The sequence below is a fragment of the Wyeomyia smithii genome, chromosome 3 (assembly GCF_029784165.1).
Source record: "Wyeomyia smithii strain HCP4-BCI-WySm-NY-G18 chromosome 3, ASM2978416v1, whole genome shotgun sequence".
NCBI lineage: Eukaryota > Metazoa > Arthropoda > Insecta > Diptera > Culicidae > Wyeomyia > Wyeomyia smithii.
In genome coordinates this window covers 17,978,272-18,004,586 of record NC_073696.1, presented here as the reverse complement: position 1 = coordinate 18,004,586, position 26,315 = coordinate 17,978,272, and the positions used below count along the sequence as shown (strand labels likewise).

Here is a 26,315-nt window from a genome sequence, read left to right as displayed (position 1 = left end):
AATGACAAAGTACTGGAGTAAAAGCTCTTAGGTTTATTTTAGTTTCAACTTTAAACCATCAATAACAAATACTTCTAAAATACACAGATGATTGCATTGACATGGTGTACTTCATACAATATTATCTCTAATGATTTAAACATGCATTGACAACTCAAACACATAAAAATTGCAATAGACATACATTACTGCAAGACAATGTAATGATGATAATATATCTCTTTGGTATGATGAGTGATATCTTAGACAAATACTGTTAATTAAACAAACAATGTTATTAGTCTTATCTTTTGCGCCAATCAATGAGGAATGTAACAATGGGTCTGAACAATATAGCAGCCAGATGTTACCTTTAAAAGCGTTCGTTCGTACGGTTTCATTGTCTCCAGTACAAAACATCATGGTTATGGATTAATAGCAACAACCGACAGAAACTTTATTGAGTGTTTTAGGGCAAAATACAGTAGTTTGATAGTGACACGGTGTTGAAGCCATAAATCAGCGACTTCGAGCCACCACTTTGAATTTTCAGAAGCACAAGACTCGGTTAGAGGTAACGCATTTCTTGTGAAAACACTAGGGGTCTTCACATCGAGCTCGTATACGAACACCCAGCCGTAAACTGTGTATCTTCCATTACTCGTCAATGGAGGTGAGTATTTTTACGGCTGGGTATTTGTTTACGAGCTCGACATGAATACCCATACTATTTTGTGTTCGCTTCACCGCAGCAAACATAAAATTGCGTTTTTACAGGTGACGTATTACCTATAGCTGAGTCTTGTGCCTTTGAAAATTCGAAGTGGTGGCTCGAAGTCGGCCATTCGTGGCTTCAAAGTACCGTTTCGCCTTAATCTTTGATCCATATTATCATGTCTCAAATATTACCTTTAATGTGTCAAATTATGTGTAGTAAATACTTAGGTATAGGTTACTGATATAGTAATTTTAATCATATCGCTTCAAGCTTAGCATGAACTCTTATGTTCCGAAACTTCATTTTTGAAAATCAAACCTCTCTTAACATATATACCAAATATTCCATATCTAAGGCGCCATATCTTAAGTTTAAAATCCTATTTCACAAGTCCTCTGCAGGGCTTCTGAATACTGCCTTATTGTATTCAAATTGTTTTATTATTCCCGGTTTGCACGCAAACTTGTATGCAATCAGCAACGATGTGCTGTCATCAAGTGTCAACTTTTTAGTATACACCCGTGAATCAATTGCGTGACGAACTTCGGATCAATTGAGCATTCGCAAAGTAAACAAATTGAACCAAACCAAATTGCTTGCACACAGTTTTATTTTTGTGCAATACTGGAACACTAAGGGACTCAGCACTGATAAACAAGTTAACAGGGAAAATATGAGCCGTTGAGAGCAAAAGTGGTACATGTGCCATTAAGTAATTTTTTCAGGAGACGCGATAAACGAAAACACTCAAATAGTAAATTATTTTCAACATTTTTTCCAACATAGTGCAGTTAATCATTGCTGGAAAGGTTTCAAAAGACGGTACATGAGAGCATAACGAGTTCTGGTTGAGAAACTTACAAATCATGTACCACTTTTGTTCTATGGGAAAAATAATGGCAACCAGAAAACGTTGAGAGCAAAAGTGGTACATGTCCAGTGTGAGCATGAAGGATGCATTATAGCTCTCTAATCTTAGGATATAGAACATCCATGTCTTCAGCAGAGCTGTCCAAGTGATTCAGTACTATAGAATGATGATCTGTTTGTTAAGGAATTCTGCCTCTTCGTGGCGCTAGTGTATATGTATTTGGTAACAGCATACGAGTTGATACTGAAATAGGTAAAATGCTTTTTGATACAAAATAGTCACGGGTACACTAGCGCCACGTAGTGAGAAAATTCCAAAGCAGACAGATCTTCTTCTGAAAGTACTCAATCACTTGATAAACTTTTCTGAAGACAATTGTTTTATATCCTAAGATCCTCGACTTACAATTCATCTAACATGCACAGACTGGATATGTACTACTTTTGCTCTCAACGAAATGGTGGGTATGTTAATTACCAAAAATTGTGTTGGCTATATGGTTTAGGATATCAGATCTCGGTTTTTCTTGGATATTCTAGTACATTATTGCGTTCTGCATCAATTTATGCAAAAAACCCAAAAAGTGTAAAAATGGCACATGTACCACTTTTGCTCTCAACGGCTCATATCTAAATTCCTATTCCTAGCGAAGTTCCACCGCTATGTGGCGCTAGTGTGACCGCAATTCTTAATAGAATTCAACTTATCTAACCGTTTCGATTTCCTTGAAAGTTGCCTCAGTGAAATTATTGAGAAGGTTAGTGTGCATACAATTCTTCGTGTTTTGACCTGGAGTCTTCGGCCAGTGTCACCAGTGCTGGCAGTGTCAACTGAGGAATATTTTAACCTCGTGGGTTATGCTGAACGCTAGATGACTAGATGATGATTCTGAAAGAATCTCATATCAAGAAAAAATTTTATGCTTAAAGTGTATACGAACAATTAAAATATTATTCACAACTTTGCTGAAGACCAGGGATCGTCTAACTACTCAGAGCTGTGCGAAAAATCTTCGTGCGTCTCGCAGATTCTTGTGCACGTCTCCAATATTTGGAAGGAGTAAGAGACCAAAGATGACTAGATCAAGATACCTGACTCTTGCAGAATTCATCGGACTTGATTGTCGCTGCGCGTGAGCAAAAGGCGAACCAATTTATACACTGTTAATATGATGTATACTCAACGTCAAAGTCAACTGACGACAAGGCCAAGACATGGCTGCTGAAAGGTGGAACAATGTTTTCAGTATCCATGGACGACTGTACGGTGCTACCATTCGAGAAATGTGTGTACGAATGTTTAGTTCTCAAACATGAAACTTTCCGGAAGAATCAAGAATAATCGACGCATCATTTAAAATTGAGCGTACCATCAGAAATTCCTGATAACCGTTATGAGCACGCTCTACAGCCGAGTTTTCCACTCTTGCCGAGGTTAATAAAGCAACAATGCGACATATCAAACTTAAAGTTTTGGTAGAATGGAACCTGAAAATAAATATAATCCCTCAATAAAAAGCCCCACTCTGACAGTTAATTTCACACTTTTCTTTCGTACTTTGAATGTGCCAAAAATATGGCAATACCATTAAGTGCAAAAAATGACAATATTATTAAAATACAGACTTATCTGCATTTATACAGATTTTTTGCGTATTTTTTATAAAGATATCTGCATATGCAGAATACAGATCTCCTGGAACAGATTCATACAGATTTTTTTGGTTTTCATGGGGTCGTAAATTGAACTTCTTTATATAGTTGAAAAACCTGAATCAACTCAAATGCGGTTGAGCGTGTCGGTGGTTTTATTATATTAACATGCTACGCATAAACGTGTGCATGAATAAGTCACGAGAAAAATGTTAAACAAGCTATATTGCATTTTTTATCGAGTAGGATATGTGCAGTACATATGCAGATTTTTATACAGATTTTTTGAAATTTTACCCAGGTGACAAGATATTTTGAGCTCCAAAATACAGATGGAAATGAGGCATCACTGCGTCGAGCTGACCAAACTGCTACACCTTTTCCATATACAATCTTGAACAGCTCAACGATCGATGACGGACTATGCACGATAAATCAGTGACAATTTTACGAGAATTCAAGTCATCAGATGGCAGCACTAACCGTCGGAAATCGGTCGTATTCAAAATGTATGAAAAATATGGAAGTTAGATATCTTGTTCTAGTTATCTTTGAAGAGACGAAGGAAAGTGAGATTTTCTACCTGAGAGTCAGATATCGTGTGTTGCTCTTTTTTTGCGTGCAAAGCACACGCCGTTGGGAGACTGCACATTAATTTCTAAAGAGACGAGCAAGAGCAGTTCGGATTGTACTGTACATTCGTTTCCAAAGAGACGAGTAAGTGCAGTTCGCATGTCACAGCATTCGTTATCCATCTCTTTCCGGAGATGTCTCTGTGCAATTATGTGCAATGAAAGCGTTCGAAACTTGCTACGAATGTTGCATTAAAATCTATGAATACGAGCCAGCAGAAAGACGCAAACGGACAAAATTTTCACACAGTGCAGGCATAATCAGGGTTGCCACTCACATTTTTAAATACATTTAACTACTGCACAAGAAGCAGCGTTGCCAGGTCATTCTTTTTAAATCTGGAAAAGGCGAAAAAAAAATCTGGAAAAAAATCTGGAAGTCATTTCGTGGGGTAAAAGGTAAATTCTTCGGGTAAAAGTCTTGGGGTACGTAAAATTTAAGGTGACAAAATTGCAGAATTTCGCGCCAAATTTGAAGTGATGACTTTTTTGCGGAGCAGAGAAAATAAAATCTGGATCAAATCTGGATCATTCATGAAAAATCTGGATAATTGGACATCAAATCTGTCTACCTGTATACATGTTCAAAAATCTGGATAATCCAGCTAAAACTGGATACCTGGCAACGCTGACAAGAAGTGTAAAGCTAACTAAATTTTGTTGGTTTCGTTGCAAAGTCGAGAAATTTCGAAATCAATAATATCTTAAAACGTCGAATTATAGAGAATAAGAAGCACCTAGAAAAGGAACAATTTCCTCTCTTAAATATGTGATAAACATAGGTTTTGTTGTTAAGGCCAAACGAAGATCAGTGCCATGTTTTCTTCTTGTCGTTGTCTTTTTTGTTTTGAAAATCCTAAGTGCGTTGCTATTGGTGGTTGCATTCGAAAGTAGTTGTGATGACGCTTAGTTGAAGCGTGCCGCTGCGATCAATTACGTTTGCAAAAATTAGGCTCGTGAGAAAAGTAGTGAATCCTGACACTATTCAGGTTTACATTTCACAGTTGGAGTGCTAACCACTGTGCTTTCCGCTGTTGTTGCATTTTTATCATCACAAAAACAATAATCCTGTCAAGTCACTCGAGATGTCGTAATATTAATATTGTTCCGAAATCATGACTTGAGCTAGTCAATACCTACTAATCCGTTGAATAAAGATTATTGAAAAAAATCTCAGTGAATTTATTTCCCGAAACTCTTTTTGAAAACATTATTCACTAAACAAGTTGCACAAAAAAACAATTATGCAGTCTTTTTATAAAGTCATGCGAAAACTTGAGTAGAGTGCACAGGATTTCGAATTCAGCTCGAGCGAAGGAAACGAAAAACAGCGACTGATGATGCCAGTAACCTTGATTGCATTGAAGTTGTTTTTGTTGGAGTCCTTCAATTCAATTGAAACAATAGAAGTTTTGGTTGAAACAAACACTTTGCGGATAGATTTTTTTCATAAGAATATTTCGAAGGTCAGTCCATTGCTTTCTTAGTGGAAACTCGTTCGTTTCCGGTCATGTTTCAAAAAATTACAAGCAGAATAATAATCATTTATCTGGCAACATATCATAGCAAAGTTAGTGTGTATTAGTGCTTTCTTTCTTGTTTTCTTTTGTGGTAAAATTTCTATGCCGAATAATCGTCGTTGACCCGGAGTTGCCAGATAAATGCCTATTATTTTGCTTGTTAATTTTGATAATTCACCGTAAATAAATCAAATAATGTCCAAGGAAGCAATGGATTGTTCTCCAAAATTTTTTTTAACCAATAATGCTCTCCATGATATATGTAGTTTTCATTGTTTCGAGTGAATAATTGAAGGTCCCGGAACAAACAACATTGATGCGATCGAAGGTTCTGGCAGCATCAGCCATCAGCTGTTGTTCGCTGCCTCATCGCTCGGGTTGGACACCAAATCTGCTCAAGCTATCACGTGACCTCACGAAAAGACTGCAACATTGTTTTGCATTGCGTCTTGTTGAGAGGAGGTTTTCACGTTGTAGATGAAATTTCTTATTTTACCTAGAGTTGTAGAAAGTAAGTTTGCTGAAGTGAGACTGTTCCTGAATAGTTATATATATAGCAATTTAACGAATTGGTAAGTATCGATTAGTATTAGCCAGAATTACAAAGCAAGTTGTAGATAAAATCTTTTCGAGTGATTAATCGAAATATTGCTTTTTTTTATGAAAAGAAAATGTCGCAAAAGCGGAACGCACAGTGTGCGGCACTGAAATTGCGAGAGGTTGCGAAGCGTAAACCTGGACCATGGGAGGCTGAACGTCAAGGTGAAACTTTCGACTCAGTGGACATCGATGTATCAGTCACAAAGCAGGATGTAACGATGCAGGAATCGGATTTATCCGATCTGTTTTTGGATGATGAAAACAACGAGTCCAGTGTATTTGATGATGATTCCGATAGCATCTCATTATCGTCAACGTCATCTCAAAAATGGATAGAGAATTTTTCATCCGATATCAATTTTTATGATGACTTCGACTGCATCTCTCTACCATCATCAACAACCCGAAAACGTGAGAGTGATATTTATTTCGACGACCTAACTTCTTCTGTTGCGAACTGCGCTGTCAATGATGTTTTTGAAGAAAGTAGCGATGCTGAATGCAAAATATCGACAGAAATCAATTCTGCCACCTATCAACCAAGCATTGTGGATCTAACGGGAGTTCCGCTATTTTCAGCAGGTAATTTTTAATTCAAGAAAAATCCTATCATAGAAACACAATGAAACAAAAGTGGCTATCTAAAGAATTTACTGAAAAAAAAAAACATATATTTGAATTCATTTTTGTTTCTATTGTTTTTTTATAATACCTAAACTTCAGGATATGAAACTTCTGAGAATGATGAAATAAATGAACATGCTAACACAATCGATTCTGTGGAATGTGAAGGTGGAGATGATGATAACTTCGATCTAAGAGTACCTGAGGAATCTCAATGTGATAGTGATAAGGTGAAATCTGAGCGAAAAAAGATACCAAAATTACGACGTGGTAGATCGAACAGAATGGTTTGTGATACGGACCAATTTTATTACCGAACATTTCCCTCTTGGTTTGTCGTAGAAGGTCGAAGAATCGTTGAGATTAATTATGATTTAAAATGTCTCGTGCAAGCTCAAGCTCATCATTCGACATCGTGCAGTGGTTTGCTATGCCTGTACCGAGAAAATTATCAGTCAATGGTATCAACTCTTTGGTTCAAATGCAATAAATGTGATATGTTTTTCAAACTTCGGTCAGAAGAACCATCCAATAAGTCTAAATTAAGAAAATCTATGGTCTGGGCTACTACGTGCTCTGGAAGTAGCTACACAAAAACAAAAAAAATACTGGCTTTTTGCGATATCCCATTCATGCCGTCAACAACATTCACATCAGATGAAAGGGAAATGGATATTGTGCTGGAAGATGCTAAAGATGCATCATTGGACAAAGCAGTTGAAGAAGAAAAAGCAGCCTATCTCGAGGAGGTTCGTTCTAACGGAGCCGTAGTTAACGACGAACAGCCGATCAAGTTGGAAGTCTCACTAGATGCAAGCTGGGGTTCACGAAGTTATGGAACTCGATTTACTTCTGCATCTGGAGCTGGAGTAATTGTAGGCGAAAAAACTAAAAAAATACTCTTTGTCGCATGCCGAAACAAAAGATGTTCAATTTGTACGCGTGAGCAACGAAAAGGAAAAACTGAAGGAAAAACTTCTCCGAAATCACACAAATGTTACCGAAACTACTCAGAAGCGTCAGGTGGCATGGAGCCCGATATTATGATTGAGGGATGTGTTAAGCTTTTCAAAAATAATGTGTGGCTAACGAAGATTACAACTGACGGTGATTCAACCACTGTTTCGAGAATAAAAAATCATGTGAAATATGGTCCAACCATCGAACATCAGCTTTGTTGTAACCATGTGCTTAAAAACTGCGGAAAGAAGTTACGGGAGGTATGTATTGTTATCTGGGTCTAATCAAGATATTTGGGTGAATAAAGATCATATTTCAAAAAAGTGCACTACACTTCCGCTGTGTGGGGAGACACTTTTAAGGGATTACATTTTATTTCTGACCATTTCTCAATTATCAGCTGAAATGTCCAAAAGACGTTAAGGAAATTGTTTCTAACAACATTGGACGGATAACTCTCGGAATTCGTGGCGCTATAAAACACTGTGCAGAGAAAACAAAGGAAGCAGATGTACAAAATCTTTATAAAGATATAAGAAATGCACCTTTTCATGTATTCGGACAACATCAAAATTGTAGAAACTATTTTTGCTCTAAGAGGTCCACGGTTGTGAAACAGCCCATGAGAAATATAGAGGATTCCTCAATAACGAACCGGACTATGGTTGATGGCCAGCTAAATGATGAAGAACTGAAGCAAATAGACGAGGTGTGCCACGTAGAACAATTAACAAAATCGGGTGTATGGTCAAAAATACAAGCCATTGTTAATGCAGTAGCAGCTAAAGCCGAGTCATTGAAGTATAATAAGACCAGTAATATGTAAGTACTTTTCACTAGTTTTTAACGTCTCGAGCTCGGTGATTATAAAAGAAAACATTAGCGAACCACTGCTAATTTGGAACAAACTTACAATATTTTTTTTTCGTAGCAGATTTTTCCAATGGGTAGCAGATTTTTTCAATGGTGAACATTAAAGGTTAAAAAAATTCCATCTCTAACATAAAACAAATATACTATCTGTGGAAATTTTATGTTTTATGTTAAATTTTCCCAGGAAACCAAAAAATATTAAACGATAGGGTCCCTGGGGTCTGAACCATGCAAAACAAAAAAAAATATCTGGTTAAATTTTCATATAGTTAATTTTATTAAAAGTAAAGTTGGATATTCTTTTTTGGCAGCACATTAATTACATTTAATGTATACCCAAGGATTTATAATTGGTTGAACGGCTCAAAAGTTTCAAAATTTTGAAAATTCTGGCAAAGTCGATTTTTTGGGCAACCCTATGACAGAAAATGTCACTCGAACAAAATATACAAATCTAAAGTTTTTCGGTAAAGGACAATTGTAGCGATTTTGAGTATGATCTGAACAAAATAATTTCCGGATAGAACTTTTTGTTGTATATAATATATATTCTCAAAAATATTACTCACTGAATCTATTTCTAAAGAACTGTTTTCAAGGTCTGAAAACGTATTCACAAGATTGTGTAAATATAACATGGAAAAAAGACTTAACCTAATGAACAGAGGTTCATATCAGCGATGAGTTTGGGTAACGACATTGGATCACAATGAGGTTGGCCGTTGGCATTTAAATTGTATGGATGTTTTTGCTGGATGCCATCCGGGAAGAGTATACGACGAGCTTATGGAAGAGCGAGAACGATTGAGAGACGCATCATACAAATCCAGAAAACGACCTGACTTCAGTCGTAAGCCTTCGAAATCTACACCAGTTGAAAAGGACTATGGAGAAAACGCTGTCACTGAAGCACAGCGGATAGTGGATATTGAGAACATCAAACCGATCGTGATTCAAAGCTTTTGCGTAAGTAACTAATACTTTGCGTAAACTCGTCCAAAAATCTTTTATAAATATAATAGGTACAATAATTTAGTTAAACAATTACAGCTGACAGAAGAATTCAAGCAAAAGTTACTACATCCGATGAAGTCGTCTGAGATGGAGGAATTTGTGAAAGGTCGTATCCTCCCAAAATTTGCGGCCGAAATTATCAGCTCAACCACGAGAACTCTTGAACGGAAATGTCTCCATTTATTGCAATCAACAACGGCATGGAACTTTATCAAGCAAAATCTGAGTGTTGTTGGTTCTGTTTTAGATAATTTTAATAAAACTTCAGAATCAAAAATGGGTGAAACGAAAGTTTACATCGATTCCTGTCACCAGTACTTATGTTGTATACCCGATGGTATTTAATTTTTACAATAGATGGTTTAGGAAATTTGTCATTTTTTTCCATTAGCTGTTTCAGATGACGGAAGCTCTATCATGATCATACGAAAAAAATCCTGTGAGAGCGCAGTCAAAGAACTCGCTGCAAAAAATAAATTAGGATTGGGAATTCAGATAAAAAATGAAGAAATCATATTAGATTCTAAGACTCTAAATGAGATCCAGATAGCATTACACGTCACGAAAGCATCGAAAGTAATATTGGCGTGTGTGAATGAGCGAAATTTGTACGATTTTATGTTTACAGAGGTTATCCAAGACTTTGAATACTTCAAGGAAAAAATTGAAGAGAAACTGCAGACGTTCATCGACAAGTATCTGCCGGTTGAGATTGTGCGACAGGGAATAGATGTTAAAAATTAGGCCGACCATTGTAACTAACATTTCGTCCACAAATGAAGTGAATGAGAGATAAAATGAAAATTGATATTGAATAGAAAATACTTTTTTTCGAAAGAATAACTAATTCTAATTAAACTCATTTTACACCAATTACTCCAATCAACCTTTTCCACTTTGTTGTTTACATTTTTTAATGTTGTTCTATTGAACATTCAGATAAAATACCTTCAGGAAAAAACTGTTTAAAAAATCATATTTAAAATTATTTATTTGATAACAATACTTTTCTCACGAAGCTAATTTTCGCCAATAGTAACTGATCGCAGCGGCACGCTTCAACTTAGCGTCATCACAACTACTTTCGAATGCTACCACCAATAGCAACGCACTTAGGATTTTCAAAACAAATAAGACAACGACAAGAAGAAAACATGGCACTGATATTCGTTTAACCTTAACTAAATTAAGTTTTGATCTTTGACGCGAAGCATCTAACTCTTCAAGTTTTGGTGCTACAGGTCGGACTCGATGATCCGGAACATCAAAAAAAAATTTTATTCCGGATAATCGAGTTTTCCGAATAATCGAACCACAGAAAAATTATTTAAATTTGCTATTAACGAGCATAAAATAAATATTTTCTTTTTTTTTATTTTACTTGTATGATGCAGTAGCGTATCCAGAAATTATTTCTGAGGCGAAAAGGGGTAAAATCTTGAGAAGCAAAAAAAAAAATTGGACATTGATTATTTTCACTCAATTCGAACATGTCCCAAACATGCCAGAAGTGACATAAATGTTCACAAATATGCCAGAAGGGATGGTGAAGGTAAAACTTCGGAATAAAAATTACAAACGAACACCAAAAAAATCAAATTCCGGATAATCGAGTCCGACCTGTATTTCACTTTAAAAGCATTAAGCTGTGCCTTAATTTAGTGTTGTAAGATCAATTTTCTTCAATCTGTATGTTGTTCAACATAGAAGCAAACCTTTCAAAACAATAACAATATGCGTTGAACGGTCAATTTTTCCCTTATTGAAAAGGTGTGATCCGCATCCTCATGAAACCCAGAAAATCTTTATGCGTCGAAAAATTAAAATCTGTATAACTACAGATTAATCTGAATATGTGGCATCACTGGCTGTGATCAAACACCCTCTCAACAAAGAGACGCACAAAGCCCAAGAAATTTTCTGAGGCAACTTTCGTGACTGCGGGTAATTCCGCGCAGCACATTTTTCGCGCACTCATCTTAAAAAACTATTTTTCAACAGTAAATTTCACTAAAATACAGTTGATTTGTGTGCTTTACGATGTGCATAGTATAGCCTGCTATAATAGCACGGAGATTGGGAATATTTTAGTAAAATTTACTGTAGCAAACAGTTTTTTAAGCTGAGTGCGCGGGAAAATGTGCAGCGCAGAATTACCAGTAGTCACGGTACGTCTTTCTACACTATACTGGGGTAAATTCTGTGAGGACATCGAGTATTCTACCCGTAAAAAAAATGAGTAGCACGAGCACCCGATCCCTGAGTAAGAGACATCTTCGGCAAGAGACGGATGAAGTTTGTTGTGACATGCGAACTGCACTTACTCATCTCTTTGGAAACGAATGAACAGTGCAATCCGAACCTCTCTTACCTCTCCCAACGGCGTGTGCTTTGCACGCAAAAAAAAATGAGTAGCACCCGATCCCTGCTGAAGACAGATTTTGTTTTATGATCATATTTTCAATATTTCTATATGACCATTTTGAGATTATAATTTTTTTGAGATTATAACTTTTTTGTTTCTTATAATACTATTACCAAATTTTGACAGTTTGTAGTTTATATTGTTAGCTTCAATGTGTAAAAAAAAAAATTTTAAAATAAAGGTACTTTTTAAGATATGAAATATTTTGTAACTGTTTGTGAGATTCGGCACAGAAAAAATTTTACAGAATTCATATTTTTTTTCTAGAATCGCATTTTTACTACCGAGAGCTTTACCGAAGACACTATTCTAATCGAACAAACCGTTTTTCTGATATAGAATACATATTTTATTTATACATTTTTGAAACAGCAAGCGTGAGTTGTCATAAGCAAACCGATATAATAAAATGCCTCTTTATCGAAAAAGAATAAATGTGAAAAGTTTCAGCGAAATCGGAAATCACATGATGAAGAAAAATATTTATTTTTATTCATTTTCTGTGGAATGCACACTAGCACCACATTGTGGTCGATAATCGAAGAAAAATTTTCACTCAATAAAATCCCACGACCACCTGGATAACTTTGCTAAAGATCGCAACCCACGACATGCAAAAATAGTCATCAGTCCATTTGAAGATCCATGTTAGAAGTTTCAAGTTTTTGTTGCAAGTCCCCAGTCTGAAATTACATGCCCCAAGTCTTAAGTCTCTCAGTTCAAAGTCAAAAATCTCAAGTTGAAAGTCTTAACTTTAATTTTTCAGTCTTAAACCAGAAGGGACAATCGGAACCCAGCTAGCCTCTTCCATTAGCAGCAGTATGAATGCAAATAAGTTCGGCACTTTGACGCGTCTTCGTGAATCAATCTACCTTTGACCTACTACCGAAAATGAAGTTATACTGAGCATGAATGATTTAGAAACAAAAAAAAAAAATGCGGGACCTGACGGTATACCTGTAGTCTTCATCAAGGACCATCATCGGATCTTCGCTCCACTGTTACGTGATGTGTTTAATGAATGTATACACACGGGTCATTATCCTGACTTTTTGAAAGTCGCTCGAGTTACACCCATTCACAAGTTTGGAGATAAAACAAATGTGAACAACTACCGGCCGATCTCAATTCTTTCAATGCTTAACAAACTTCTGAAAAAATTGCTGGTCTCCAGGATGCTGGAATTTTTCAACAGTCATAATGTGCTTTATACACATCAATATGGGTTTCGAGCTGGTTTATGGTGCTCACGACTCCCGGACCGATCGCAATATGTAGTGATAAACGGTAGCAAAAGCAGTAACCAAACCATGACAGTTGGAGTTCCACAAGGAAGTAATCTAGGTCCGCTTCTCTTTTTGACCTTTATCAATGATATATAAAAACTAAAGCTGTTTGGAAAACCGCGATTGTTCGCAGATGATACCTCTTTATCATATGTGTCCTCAAATCCCGACCAAATTGTACATCATATGTCAAGTGATTTAAACACACTTCAGAAATGCTTTGCTGAAAACCTCCTGTCTCTGAATCTGAATAAAACCAAATACATGATATTTCACCAGCCCTATCAGAATGTTCCTTCACATGCAGAACTTGTTGTAAATTCAACACAAGTCGAAAGAGTAGAGTTTTTCAAATACCTGGGACTTATTTTTGATCCCAATCTAAACTGGAACGACCACATCAAGAAACTTCAACAGGATATCAGTTCAACTTGTGGCTTACTTTGGAAATTGACCAAGATCATTCCCATTAAACAACTTCTCACTTTCTACCATGCCTTCATCCACTCAGAATTAAGCTACATGGTATCTGTCTGGGGTGCCGCAGGGAAGACCAAACTGAGAAGCTTACAATCCCTGCAGAACCGTTGCTTAAAAGCTGTTTATCGAAAACCACGCCTGTTTTCCACACTTGAGCTATTCCGCCAAGCAGACCCAACAATCTTGCCAATAACGGCACTCAGAGAAATGCAAAGCCTGGTACAAATACAGAACTCTCTGACGCATCATAACCAATCGTTTCCTTCAATGCCGCACACATATTCTACCCGTAATCAATATGCACTGCTTTTAAAACGACCAAGGACTGAATGTGGTAAAAAGGCATTTGAATAGCATGCCAAAAAGCAGCACAACGATCTACCTGTTTCTATAAAAAACATCCGTAACATCGCAAAAGTTAAAGATCAACTTATGCAACACATTAGAGCTAAGCTGCATAGCTATTTAAACTAATGCTAAACGAGTAACGTCGTGCCGTGAACATAGGAACCCCCTTCAAAGAAGACATCTCCACTGGGGGTAAATTCGTTCACTAAGTCCCATCCTCTAAGACCGCCACAATTGATAACTTGAAATAATTGCTTCTGAATCACCACATGACCCCTGGAGGCTGCACGGTTACACTACCAATGAAACGCCTCGTGGACTACCGATAGGCGCAACGATATTTTTGCCCAGTTGCTTCACGATCGATTGCAGCGCCTCGATATTGGCTGTTGTTACTGTCCGTTTTTTCCCTTGTGGCCGACCTATGAAATCTACCTCTTGGATAATCGAATTAACCCTGGCCTGGAGACTGCCCGTGATTGAAACACTTTCTGGACCTTAGCTGTAATTATCGGTCGGTGTATTGGAAGTCGTCACCTTCGGGACCCTTATTTAGACACAAGATCAATACGATAAACAAGACATGTAATTATGGTGATGGGAAAAATAAACGTATAACAATGTTGAAAAAAAGGCTCAGGACATGGTTCTCAAATCACAAGTCAGAAGTCCCTGGTCTCTATTTCCAAGTTCCTGTCCCTATGTCCCACAGCCTCAATTCCTACTTTGGAATTCCCAAGTTTTGCATCTCAAGATTTAAGCCTTACGTCTTAAGCCTCAAGTTTTTAGTCGCTAATTCCAAATTTCTTTTCCCAAGTTTGATCCAAGCTTGCGGTTACAAGTCCCGAGTCCCCTGTTACATTTTTCAATACTCATTTCCCGAGCCAGGGGTTCAAGTTCCAAGTCTTAGATCGCAGGTAATAAGCCTGAACTTAGTCATAACATAGTACCCAAACCCTATTTGACATATCACAAGTACGAAGACGTCTCAAGTTTCACGTTATGGGTCCTTTTACTAAGTTTTGTATTTCAGGTTCGAGTCCCAGGAACCACCGTCCCCGTGGTTCTGTGGTAAGCGATGTCGGTCGGCTAGCTCTCCTACACGGTTGTGATATCGGGTTCGATTCCCGATCGAGTCGAGAATCTTTTCAAGCTAGAAATTTTCTCGACTCAGCACTGGGGCACGTTGTATCGTTGTACTTATCCTACACATGCAATATGTGCCAAAAACAATATCGATAACGAATTCTCTCAACTAATCTAGTTGATCGAGACCGCTATTAGCCCCAAGGCTAAGCGTGCGATATATTGTATTGTCCCAGGAACCACGTTTAAAGTCTCAAATTTAAAATCTAGAACATAGTATTTATTGTATATTATATTTTTTATTTTGGGTTTTAGGAAAAGGTTTAGCCGGGTAGAGGAAGAGGTTTAGCCGGGTAGAATGATTGATTGAAGAGTTCCCAAGTTCAACAAAAATAAACATGTTTTATTTTGTTTCCAAGATATAATTTACTCACTTTTTGGCTGTTTGAAGACTTCAAGTGGCATTTGAAAGATTGCACTCAGAAAATATTTTCATGTTGGGCTAATTTTTTACTACAGACTTAGCTCGGACTGTTTTAAGATAAAACTTTTTGTTCTCAGATCAATTGCTCTATTTTCGGGTTTAGTCATAAATAGATGGCATCTAGTTTGGTGACATTGACTCGTTTGGTAGCCGGCTCCATTTTATCCCGGCTACGTTGAACTTCCAAAGTCATGTGCGTACGAGTAATTTAACTCTCAAAATTCGTAGCTTCGGGGATTTCAATTTAACAGTTTCACTTTAAATTCCATTTTTTTCCTTATTAGTTTCAGGGGGAAATTGAAGACAATAGACAAAACTATTACAATCCGTTCGAAATTGATTACTAATGGCAATACCATCAGTGATACTGATGTGCTGAGGAAGCGTTTCGTCGAATAAATTACCGCAAGCATGTATTTTCATTCATACTCATATTGCTGCAGCAGAATAATGTCGCATTAATTCCGAGCAAGCATTAAGCGGTATATATCCTTGCGACCATGCTTACTGGGCTCTCAGTTGAAGTAAAAATATTTAGTATCGGATTCGGTATAATTCACTGCCGTCCGAGTCGTTATTTCTATCGTCAGACCGAAGAGAATAAAAATCAAGCCAACTTATGGCACGCGAAACGAGATGTTTCTTCGGTTGGCAATGCGCCAAAGAAAAAGCTTCCGTTTGCTACTATTGTCTCCTCTGGGGCAGAGAGGAATCGACATTACGACTTTGTACCCGTATGTGTTCTGATTTTAGTGCATGGAAGATAAAATGCAACATGAGGGTTCCGACTGGAAGAGATCTTTCAGTCGGGCATCAGCTGAGTGCACGACGTAGGATACAGGAATTAGCAGCAAAACAATGGCAAACAACGTGAAACAAGCACCGGAGACGTGCTAGTATGGTACCTATGTGTGGATGAATCTTCTCGGTATAAATCACGTCGGATGTATCCGCTTTAGTGTATCAACACCTCTGTTTGGTTGTTTGTTTTATAGATGGAATCACGACCTACCTTTCTAAGGATCGGTTTTAGGTTATTAACTTGAGTGACTGACTGCAGTGAAATAAATCCTCTCATTATTCTTTTTAGAGAATCAAAATTAATCATCAAACTTGGACGAATAAATTATCGAAAGCTTACGTTTGAAAGACAAATCGCCCTTAATTGCATCTACCGCAAGAACCCAATCGATAGCAGAGAAAGGGCTCGCCTGCTGTCTTACAAGTTTACTTCTCCATTACGGTCGGCCACTCTGTAGAACAGGTGTTTTACCTTCTTAAGCTTGTCCCTGCAGGCCGCACCGTAACACACACATCAGCCAGGTAAACCGTAACGAAGCTTGAAGCTTTGCATAATTTAACCTTTCCCACAGCAACCTTCAAAGCAATACTAGAACACTAATGGTAGAAGCTGCAGCAGCAACAGAAAATCCCACGCAAAAACCAAACCAATTTAGTTAGTTACGCGAGCAGAGAAGCCCGGAGCGCAGTCAAAGAACTCGCTGCAAAAAATAAATTAGGATTGGGAATTCAGATAAAAAATGAAGAAATCATATTAGATTCTAAGACTCTAAATGAGATCCAGATAGCATTACACGTCACGAAAGCATCGAAAGTAATATTGGCGTGTGTGAATGAGCGAAATTTGTACGATTTTATGTTTACAGAGGTTATCCAAGACTTTGAATACTTCAAGGAAAAAATTGAAGAGAAACTGCAGACGTTCATCGACAAGTATCTGCCGGTTGAGATTGTGCGACAGGGAATAGATGTTAAAAATTAGGCCGACCATTGTAACTAACATTTCGTCCACAAATGAAGTGAATGAGAGATAAAATGAAAATTGATATTGAATAGAAAATACTTTTTTTCGAAAGAATAACTAATTCTAATTAAACTCATTTTACACCAATTACTCCAATCAACCTTTTCCACTTTGTTGTTTACATTTTTTAATGTTGTTCTATTGAACATTCAGATAAAATACCTTCAGGAAAAAACTGTTTAAAAAATCATATTTAAAATTATTTATTTGATAACAATACTTTTCTCACGAAGCTAATTTTCGCCAATAGTAACTGATCGCAGCGGCACGCTTCAACTTAGCGTCATCACAACTACTTTCGAATGCTACCACCAATAGCAACGCACTTAGGATTTTCAAAACAAATAAGACAACGACAAGAAGAAAACATGGCACTGATATTCGTTTAACCTTAACTAAATTAAGTTTTGATCTTTGACGCGAAGCATCTAACTCTTCAAGTTTTGGTGCTACAGGTCGGACTCGATGATCCGGAACATCAAAAAAAAATTTTATTCCGGATAATCGAGTTTTCCGAATAATCGAACCACAGAAAAATTATTTAAATTTGCTATTAACGAGCATAAAATAAATATTTTCTTTTTTTTTATTTTACTTGTATGATGCAGTAGCGTATCCAGAAATTATTTCTGAGGCGAAAAGGGGTAAAATCTTGAGAAGCAAAAAAAAAAATTGGACATTGATTATTTTCACTCAATTCGAACATGTCCCAAACATGCCAGAAGTGACATAAATGTTCACAAATATGCCAGAAGGGATGGTGAAGGTAAAACTTCGGAATAAAAATTACAAACGAACACCAAAAAAATCAAATTCCGGATAATCGAGTCCGACCTGTATTTCACTTTAAAAGCATTAAGCTGTGCCTTCATTTAGTGTTGTAAGATCAATTTTCTTCAATCTGTATGTTGTTCAACATAGAAGCAAACCTTTCAAAACAATAACAATATGCGTTGAACGGTCAATTTTTCCCTTATTGAAAAGGTGTGATCCGCATCCTCATGAAACCCAGAAAATCTTTATGCGTCGAAAAATTAAAATCTGTATAACTACAGATTAATCTGAATATGTGGCATCACTGGCTGTGATCAAACACCCTCTCAACAAAGAGACGCACAAAGCCCAAGAAATTTTCTGAGGCAACTTTCGTGACTGCGGGTAATTCCGCGCAGCACATTTTTCGCGCACTCATCTTAAAAAACTATTTTTCAACAGTAAATTTCACTAAAATACAGTTGATTTGTGTGCTTTACGATGTGCATAGTATAGCCTGCTATAATAGCACGGAGATTGGGAATATTTTAGTAAAATTTACTGTAGCAAACAGTTTTTTAAGCTGAGTGCGCGGGAAAATGTGCAGCGCAGAATTACCAGTAGTCACGGTACGTCTTTCTACACTATACTGGGGTAAATTCTGTGAGGACATCGAGTATTCTACCCGTAAAAAAAATGAGTAGCACGAGCACCCGATCCCTGAGTAAGAGACATCTTCGGCAAGAGACGGATGAAGTTTGTTGTGACATGCGAACTGCACTTACTCATCTCTTTGGAAACGAATGAACAGTGCAATCCGAACCTCTCTTACCTCTCCCAACGGCGTGTGCTTTGCACGCAAAAAAAAATGAGTAGCACCCGATCCCTGCTGAAGACAGATTTTGTTTTATGATCATATTTTCAATATTTCTATATGACCATTTTGAGATTATAATTTTTTTGAGATTATAACTTTTTTGTTTCTTATAATACTATTACCAAATTTTGACAGTTTGTAGTTTATATTGTTAGCTTCAATGTGTAAAAAAAAAAATTTTAAAATAAAGGTACTTTTTAAGATATGAAATATTTTGTAACTGTTTGTGAGATTCGGCACAGAAAAAATTTTACAGAATTCATATTTTTTTTCTAGAATCGCATTTTTACTACCGAGAGCTTTACCGAAGACACTATTCTAATCGAACAAACCGTTTTTCTGATATAGAATACATATTTTATTTATACATTTTTGAAACAGCAAGCGTGAGTTGTCATAAGCAAACCGATATAATAAAATGCCTCTTTATCGAAAAAGAATAAATGTGAAAAGTTTCAGCGAAATCGGAAATCACATGATGAAGAAAAATATTTATTTTTATTCATTTTCTGTGGAATGCACACTAGCACCACATTGTGGTCGATAATCGAAGAAAAATTTTCACTCAATAAAATCCCACGACCACCTGGATAACTTTGCTAAAGATCGCAACCCACGACATGCAAAAATAGTCATCAGTCCATTTGAAGATCCATGTTAGAAGTTTCAAGTTTTTGTTGCAAGTCCCCAGTCTGAAATTACATGCCCCAAGTCTTAAGTCTCTCAGTTCAAAGTCAAAAATCTCAAGTTGAAAGTCTTAACTTTAATTTTTCAGTCTTAAACCAGAAGGGACAATCGGAACCCAGCTAGCCTCTTCCATTAGCAGCAGTATGAATGCAAATAAGTTCGGCACTTTGACGCGTCTTCGTGAATCAATCTACCTTTGACCTACTACCGAAAATGAAGTTATACTGAGCATTAATGATTTAGAAACAAAAAAAAAAAAATGCGGGACCTGACGGTATACCTGTAGTCTTCATCAAGGACCATCATCGGATCTTCGCTCCACTGTTACGTGATGTGTTTAATGAATGTATACACACGGGTCATTATCCTGACTTTTTGAAAGTCGCTCGAGTTACACCCATTCACAAGTTTGGAGATAAAACAAATGTGAACAACTACCGGCCGATCTCAATTCTTTCAATGCTTAACAAACTTCTGAAAAAATTGCTGGTCTCCAGGATGCTGGAATTTTTCAACAGTCATAATGTGCTTTATACACATCAATATGGGTTTCGAGCTGGTTTATGGTGCTCACGACTCCCGGACCGATCGCAATATGTAGTGATAAACGGTAGCAAAAGCAGTAACCAAACCATGACAGTTGGAGTTCCACAAGGAAGTAATCTAGGTCCGCTTCTCTTTTTGACCTTTATCAATGATATATAAAAACTAAAGCTGTTTGGAAAACCGCGATTGTTCGCAGATGATACCTCTTTATCATATGTGTCCTCAAATCCCGACCAAATTGTACATCATATGTCAAGTGATTTAAACACACTTCAGAAATGCTTTGCTGAAAACCTCCTGTCTCTGAATCTGAATAAAACCAAATACATGATATTTCACCAGCCCTATCAGAATGTTCCTTCACATGCAGAACTTGTTGTAAATTCAACACAAGTCGAAAGAGTAGAGTTTTTCAAATACCTGGGACTTATTTTTGATCCCAATCTAAACTGGAACGACCACATCAAGAAACTTCAACAGGATATCAGTTCAACTTGTGGCTTACTTTGGAAATTGACCAAGATCATTCCCATTAAACAACTTCTCACTTTCTACCATGCCTTCATCCACTCAGAATTAAGCTACATGGTATCTGTCTGGGGTGCCGCAGGGAAGACCAAACTGAGAAGCTTACAATCCCTGCAGAACCGTTGCTTAAAAGCTGTTTATCGAAAACCACGCCTGTTTTCCACACTTGAGCTATTCCGCCAAGCAGACCCAACAATCTTGCCAATAACGGCACTCAGAGAAATGCAAAGCCTGGTACAAATACAGAACTCTCTGACGCATCATAACCAATCGTTTCCTTCAATGCCGCACACATATTCTACCCGTAATCAATATGCACTGCTTTTAAAACGACCAAGGACTGAATGTGGTAAAAAGGCATTTGAATAGCATGCCAAAAAGCAGCACAACGATCTACCTGTTTCTATAAAAAACATCCGTAACATCGCAAAAGTTAAAGATCAACTTATGCAACACATTAGAGCTAAGCTGCATAGCTATTTAAACTAATGCTAAACGAGTAACGTCGTGCCGTGAACATAGGAACCCCCTTCAAAGAAGACATCTCCACTGGGGGTAAATTCGTTCACTAAGTCCCATCCTCTAAGACCGCCACAATTGATAACTTGAAATAATTGCTTCTGAATCACCACATGACCCCTGGAGGCTGCACGGTTACACTACCAATGAAACGCCTCGTGGACTACCGATAGGCGCAACGATATTTTTGCCCAGTTGCTTCACGATCGATTGCAGCGCCTCGATATTGGCTGTTGTTACTGTCCGTTTTTTCCCTTGTGGCCGACCTATGAAATCTACCTCTTGGATAATCGAATTAACCCTGGCCTGGAGACTGCCCGTGATTGAAACACTTTCTGGACCTTAGCTGTAATTATCGGTCGGTGTATTGGAAGTCGTCACCTTCGGGACCCTTATTTAGACACAAGATCAATACGATAAACAAGACATGTAATTATGGTGATGGGAAAAATAAACGTATAACAATGTTGAAAAAAAGGCTCAGGACATGGTTCTCAAATCACAAGTCAGAAGTCCCTGGTCTCTATTTCCAAGTTCCTGTCCCTATGTCCCACAGCCTCAATTCCTACTTTGGAATTCCCAAGTTTTGCATCTCAAGATTTAAGCCTTACGTCTTAAGCCTCAAGTTTTTAGTCGCTAATTCCAAATTTCTTTTCCCAAGTTTGATCCAAGCTTGCGGTTACAAGTCCCGAGTCCCCTGTTACATTTTTCAATACTCATTTCCCGAGCCAGGGGTTCAAGTTCCAAGTCTTAGATCGCAGGTAATAAGCCTGAACTTAGTCATAACATAGTACCCAAACCCTATTTGACATATCACAAGTACGAAGACGTCTCAAGTTTCACGTTATGGGTCCTTTTACTAAGTTTTGTATTTCAGGTTCGAGTCCCAGGAACCACCGTCCCCGTGGTTCTGTGGTAAGCGATGTCGGTCGGCTAGCTCTCCTACACGGTTGTGATATCGGGTTCGATTCCCGATCGAGTCGAGAATCTTTTCAAGCTAGAAATTTTCTCGACTCAGCACTGGGGCACGTTGTATCGTTGTACTTATCCTACACATGCAATATGTGCCAAAAACAATATCGATAACGAATTCTCTCAACTAATCTAGTTGATCGAGACCGCTATTAGCCCCAAGGCTAAGCGTGCGATATATTGTATTGTCCCAGGAACCACGTTTAAAGTCTCAAATTTAAAATCTAGAACATAGTATTTATTGTATATTATATTTTTTATTTTGGGTTTTAGGAAAAGGTTTAGCCGGGTAGAGGAAGAGGTTTAGCCGGGTAGAATGATTGATTAAAGAGTTCCCAAGTTCAACAAAAATAAACATGTTTTATTTTGTTTCCAAGATATAATTTACTCACTTTTTGGCTGTTTGAAGACTTCAAGTGGCATTTGAAAGATTGCACTCAGAAAATATTTTCATGTTGGGCTAATTTTTTACTACAGACTTAGCTCGGACTGTTTTAAGATAAAACTTTTTGTTCTCAGATCAATTGCTCTATTTTCGGGTTTAGTCATAAATAGATGGCATCTAGTTTGGTGACATTGACTCGTTTGGTAGCCGGCTCCATTTTATCCCGGCTACGTTGAACTTCCAAAGTCATGTGCGTACGAGTAATTTAACTCTCAAAATTCGTAGCTTCGGGGATTTCAATTTAACAGTTTCACTTTAAATTCCATTTTTTTCCTTATTAGTTTCAGGGGGAAATTGAAGACAATAGACAAAACTATTACAATCCGTTCGAAATTGATTACTAATGGCAATACCATCAGTGATACTGATGTGCTGAGGAAGCGTTTCGTCGAATAAATTACCGCAAGCATGTATTTTCATTCATACTCATATTGCTGCAGCAGAATAATGTCGCATTAATTCCGAGCAAGCATTAAGCGGTATATATCCTTGCGACCATGCTTACTGGGCTCTCAGTTGAAGTAAAAATATTTAGTATCGGATTCGGTATAATTCACTGCCGTCCGAGTCGTTATTTCTATCGTCAGACCGAAGAGAATAAAAATCAAGCCAACTTATGGCACGCGAAACGAGATGTTTCTTCGGTTGGCAATGCGCCAAAGAAAAAGCTTCCGTTTGCTACTATTGTCTCCTCTGGGGCAGAGAGGAATCGACATTACGACTTTGTACCCGTATGTGTTCTGATTTTAGTGCATGGAAGATAAAATGCAACATGAGGGTTCCGACTGGAAGAGATCTTTCAGTCGGGCATCAGCTGAGTGCACGACGTAGGATACAGGAATTAGCAGCAAAACAATGGCAAACAACGTGAAACAAGCACCGGAGACGTGCTAGTATGGTACCTATGTGTGGATGAATCTTCTCGGTATAAATCACGTCGGATGTATCCGCTTTAGTGTATCAACACCTCTGTTTGGTTGTTTGTTTTATAGATGGAATCACGACCTACCTTTCTAAGGATCGGTTTTAGGTTATTAACTTGAGTGACTGACTGCAGTGAAATAAATCCTCTCATTATTCTTTTTAGAGAATCAAAATTAATCATCAAACTTGGACGAATAAATTATCGAAAGCTTACGTTTGAAAGACAAATCGCCCTTAATTGCATCTACCGCAAGAACCCAATCGATAGCAGAGAAAGGGCTCGCCTGCTGTCTTACAAGTTTACTTCTCCATTACGGTCGGCCACTCTGTAGAACAGGTGTTTTACCTTCTTAAGCTTGTCCCTGCAGGCCGCACCGTAACACACACATCAGCCAGGTAAACCGTAACGAAGCTTGAAGCTTTGCATAATTTAACCTTTCCCACAGCAACCTTCAAAGCAATACTAGAACACTAATGGTAGAAGCTGCAGCAGCAACAGAAAATCCCACGCAAAAACCAAACCAATTTAGTTAGTTACGCGAGCAGAGAAGCCCGGAGCGCAGTCAAAGAACTCGCTGCAAAAAATAAATTAGGATTGGGAATTCAGATAAAAAATGAAGAAATCATATTAGATTCTAAGACTCTAAATGAGATCCAGATAGCATTACACGTCACGAAAGCATCGAAAGTAATATTGGCGTGTGTGAATGAGCGAAATTTGTACGATTTTATGTTTACAGAGGTTATCCAAGACTTTGAATACTTCAAGGAAAAAATTGAAGAGAAACTGCAGACGTTCATCGACAAGTATCTGCCGGTTGAGATTGTGCGACAGGGAATAGATGTTAAAAATTAGGCCGACCATTGTAACTAACATTTCGTCCACAAATGAAGTGAATGAGAGATAAAATGAAAATTGATATTGAATAGAAAATACTTTTTTTCGAAAGAATAACTAATTCTAATTAAACTCATTTTACACCAATTACTCCAATCAACCTTTTCCACTTTGTTGTTTACATTTTTTAATGTTGTTCTATTGAACATTCAGATAAAATACCTTCAGGAAAAAACTGTTTAAAAAATCATATTTAAAATTATTTATTTGATAACAATACTTTTCTCACGAAGCTAATTTTCGCCAATAGTAACTGATCGCAGCGGCACGCTTCAACTTAGCGTCATCACAACTACTTTCGAATGCTACCACCAATAGCAACGCACTTAGGATTTTCAAAACAAATAAGACAACGACAAGAAGAAAACATGGCACTGATATTCGTTTAACCTTAACTAAATTAAGTTTTGATCTTTGACGCGAAGCATCTAACTCTTCAAGTTTTGGTGCTACAGGTCGGACTCGATGATCCGGAACATCAAAAAAAAATTTTATTCCGGATAATCGAGTTTTCCGAATAATCGAACCACAGAAAAATTATTTAAATTTGCTATTAACGAGCATAAAATAAATATTTTCTTTTTTTTTATTTTACTTGTATGATGCAGTAGCGTATCCAGAAATTATTTCTGAGGCGAAAAGGGGTAAAATCTTGAGAAGCAAAAAAAAAAATTGGACATTGATTATTTTCACTCAATTCGAACATGTCCCAAACATGCCAGAAGTGACATAAATGTTCACAAATATGCCAGAAGGGATGGTGAAGGTAAAACTTCGGAATAAAAATTACAAACGAACACCAAAAAAATCAAATTCCGGATAATCGAGTCCGACCTGTATTTCACTTTAAAAGCATTAAGCTGTGCCTTCATTTAGTGTTGTAAGATCAATTTTCTTCAATCTGTATGTTGTTCAACATAGAAGCAAACCTTTCAAAACAATAACAATATGCGTTGAACGGTCAATTTTTCCCTTATTGAAAAGGTGTGATCCGCATCCTCATGAAACCCAGAAAATCTTTATGCGTCGAAAAATTAAAATCTGTATAACTACAGATTAATCTGAATATGTGGCATCACTGGCTGTGATCAAACACCCTCTCAACAAAGAGACGCACAAAGCCCAAGAAATTTTCTGAGGCAACTTTCGTGACTGCGGGTAATTCCGCGCAGCACATTTTTCGCGCACTCATCTTAAAAAACTATTTTTCAACAGTAAATTTCACTAAAATACAGTTGATTTGTGTGCTTTACGATGTGCATAGTATAGCCTGCTATAATAGCACGGAGATTGGGAATATTTTAGTAAAATTTACTGTAGCAAACAGTTTTTTAAGCTGAGTGCGCGGGAAAATGTGCAGCGCAGAATTACCAGTAGTCACGGTACGTCTTTCTACACTATACTGGGGTAAATTCTGTGAGGACATCGAGTATTCTACCCGTAAAAAAAATGAGTAGCACGAGCACCCGATCCCTGAGTAAGAGACATCTTCGGCAAGAGACGGATGAAGTTTGTTGTGACATGCGAACTGCACTTACTCATCTCTTTGGAAACGAATGAACAGTGCAATCCGAACCTCTCTTACCTCTCCCAACGGCGTGTGCTTTGCACGCAAAAAAAAATGAGTAGCACCCGATCCCTGCTGAAGACAGATTTTGTTTTATGATCATATTTTCAATATTTCTATATGACCATTTTGAGATTATAATTTTTTTGAGATTATAACTTTTTTGTTTCTTATAATACTATTACCAAATTTTGACAGTTTGTAGTTTATATTGTTAGCTTC

At 37.4% G+C, this 26,315-nt stretch overlaps 1 protein-coding gene across 7 annotated transcripts in view; it reads right to left on the bottom strand.

Moving 5' to 3' along the window:
* LOC129732918 (potassium voltage-gated channel protein Shaw-like) overlaps nt 1-26,315 on the bottom strand; it is a 278,881-nt gene that overhangs the window by 1,692 nt on the left and 250,874 nt on the right. The gene's annotated exons all lie outside the window — the stretch shown is intronic.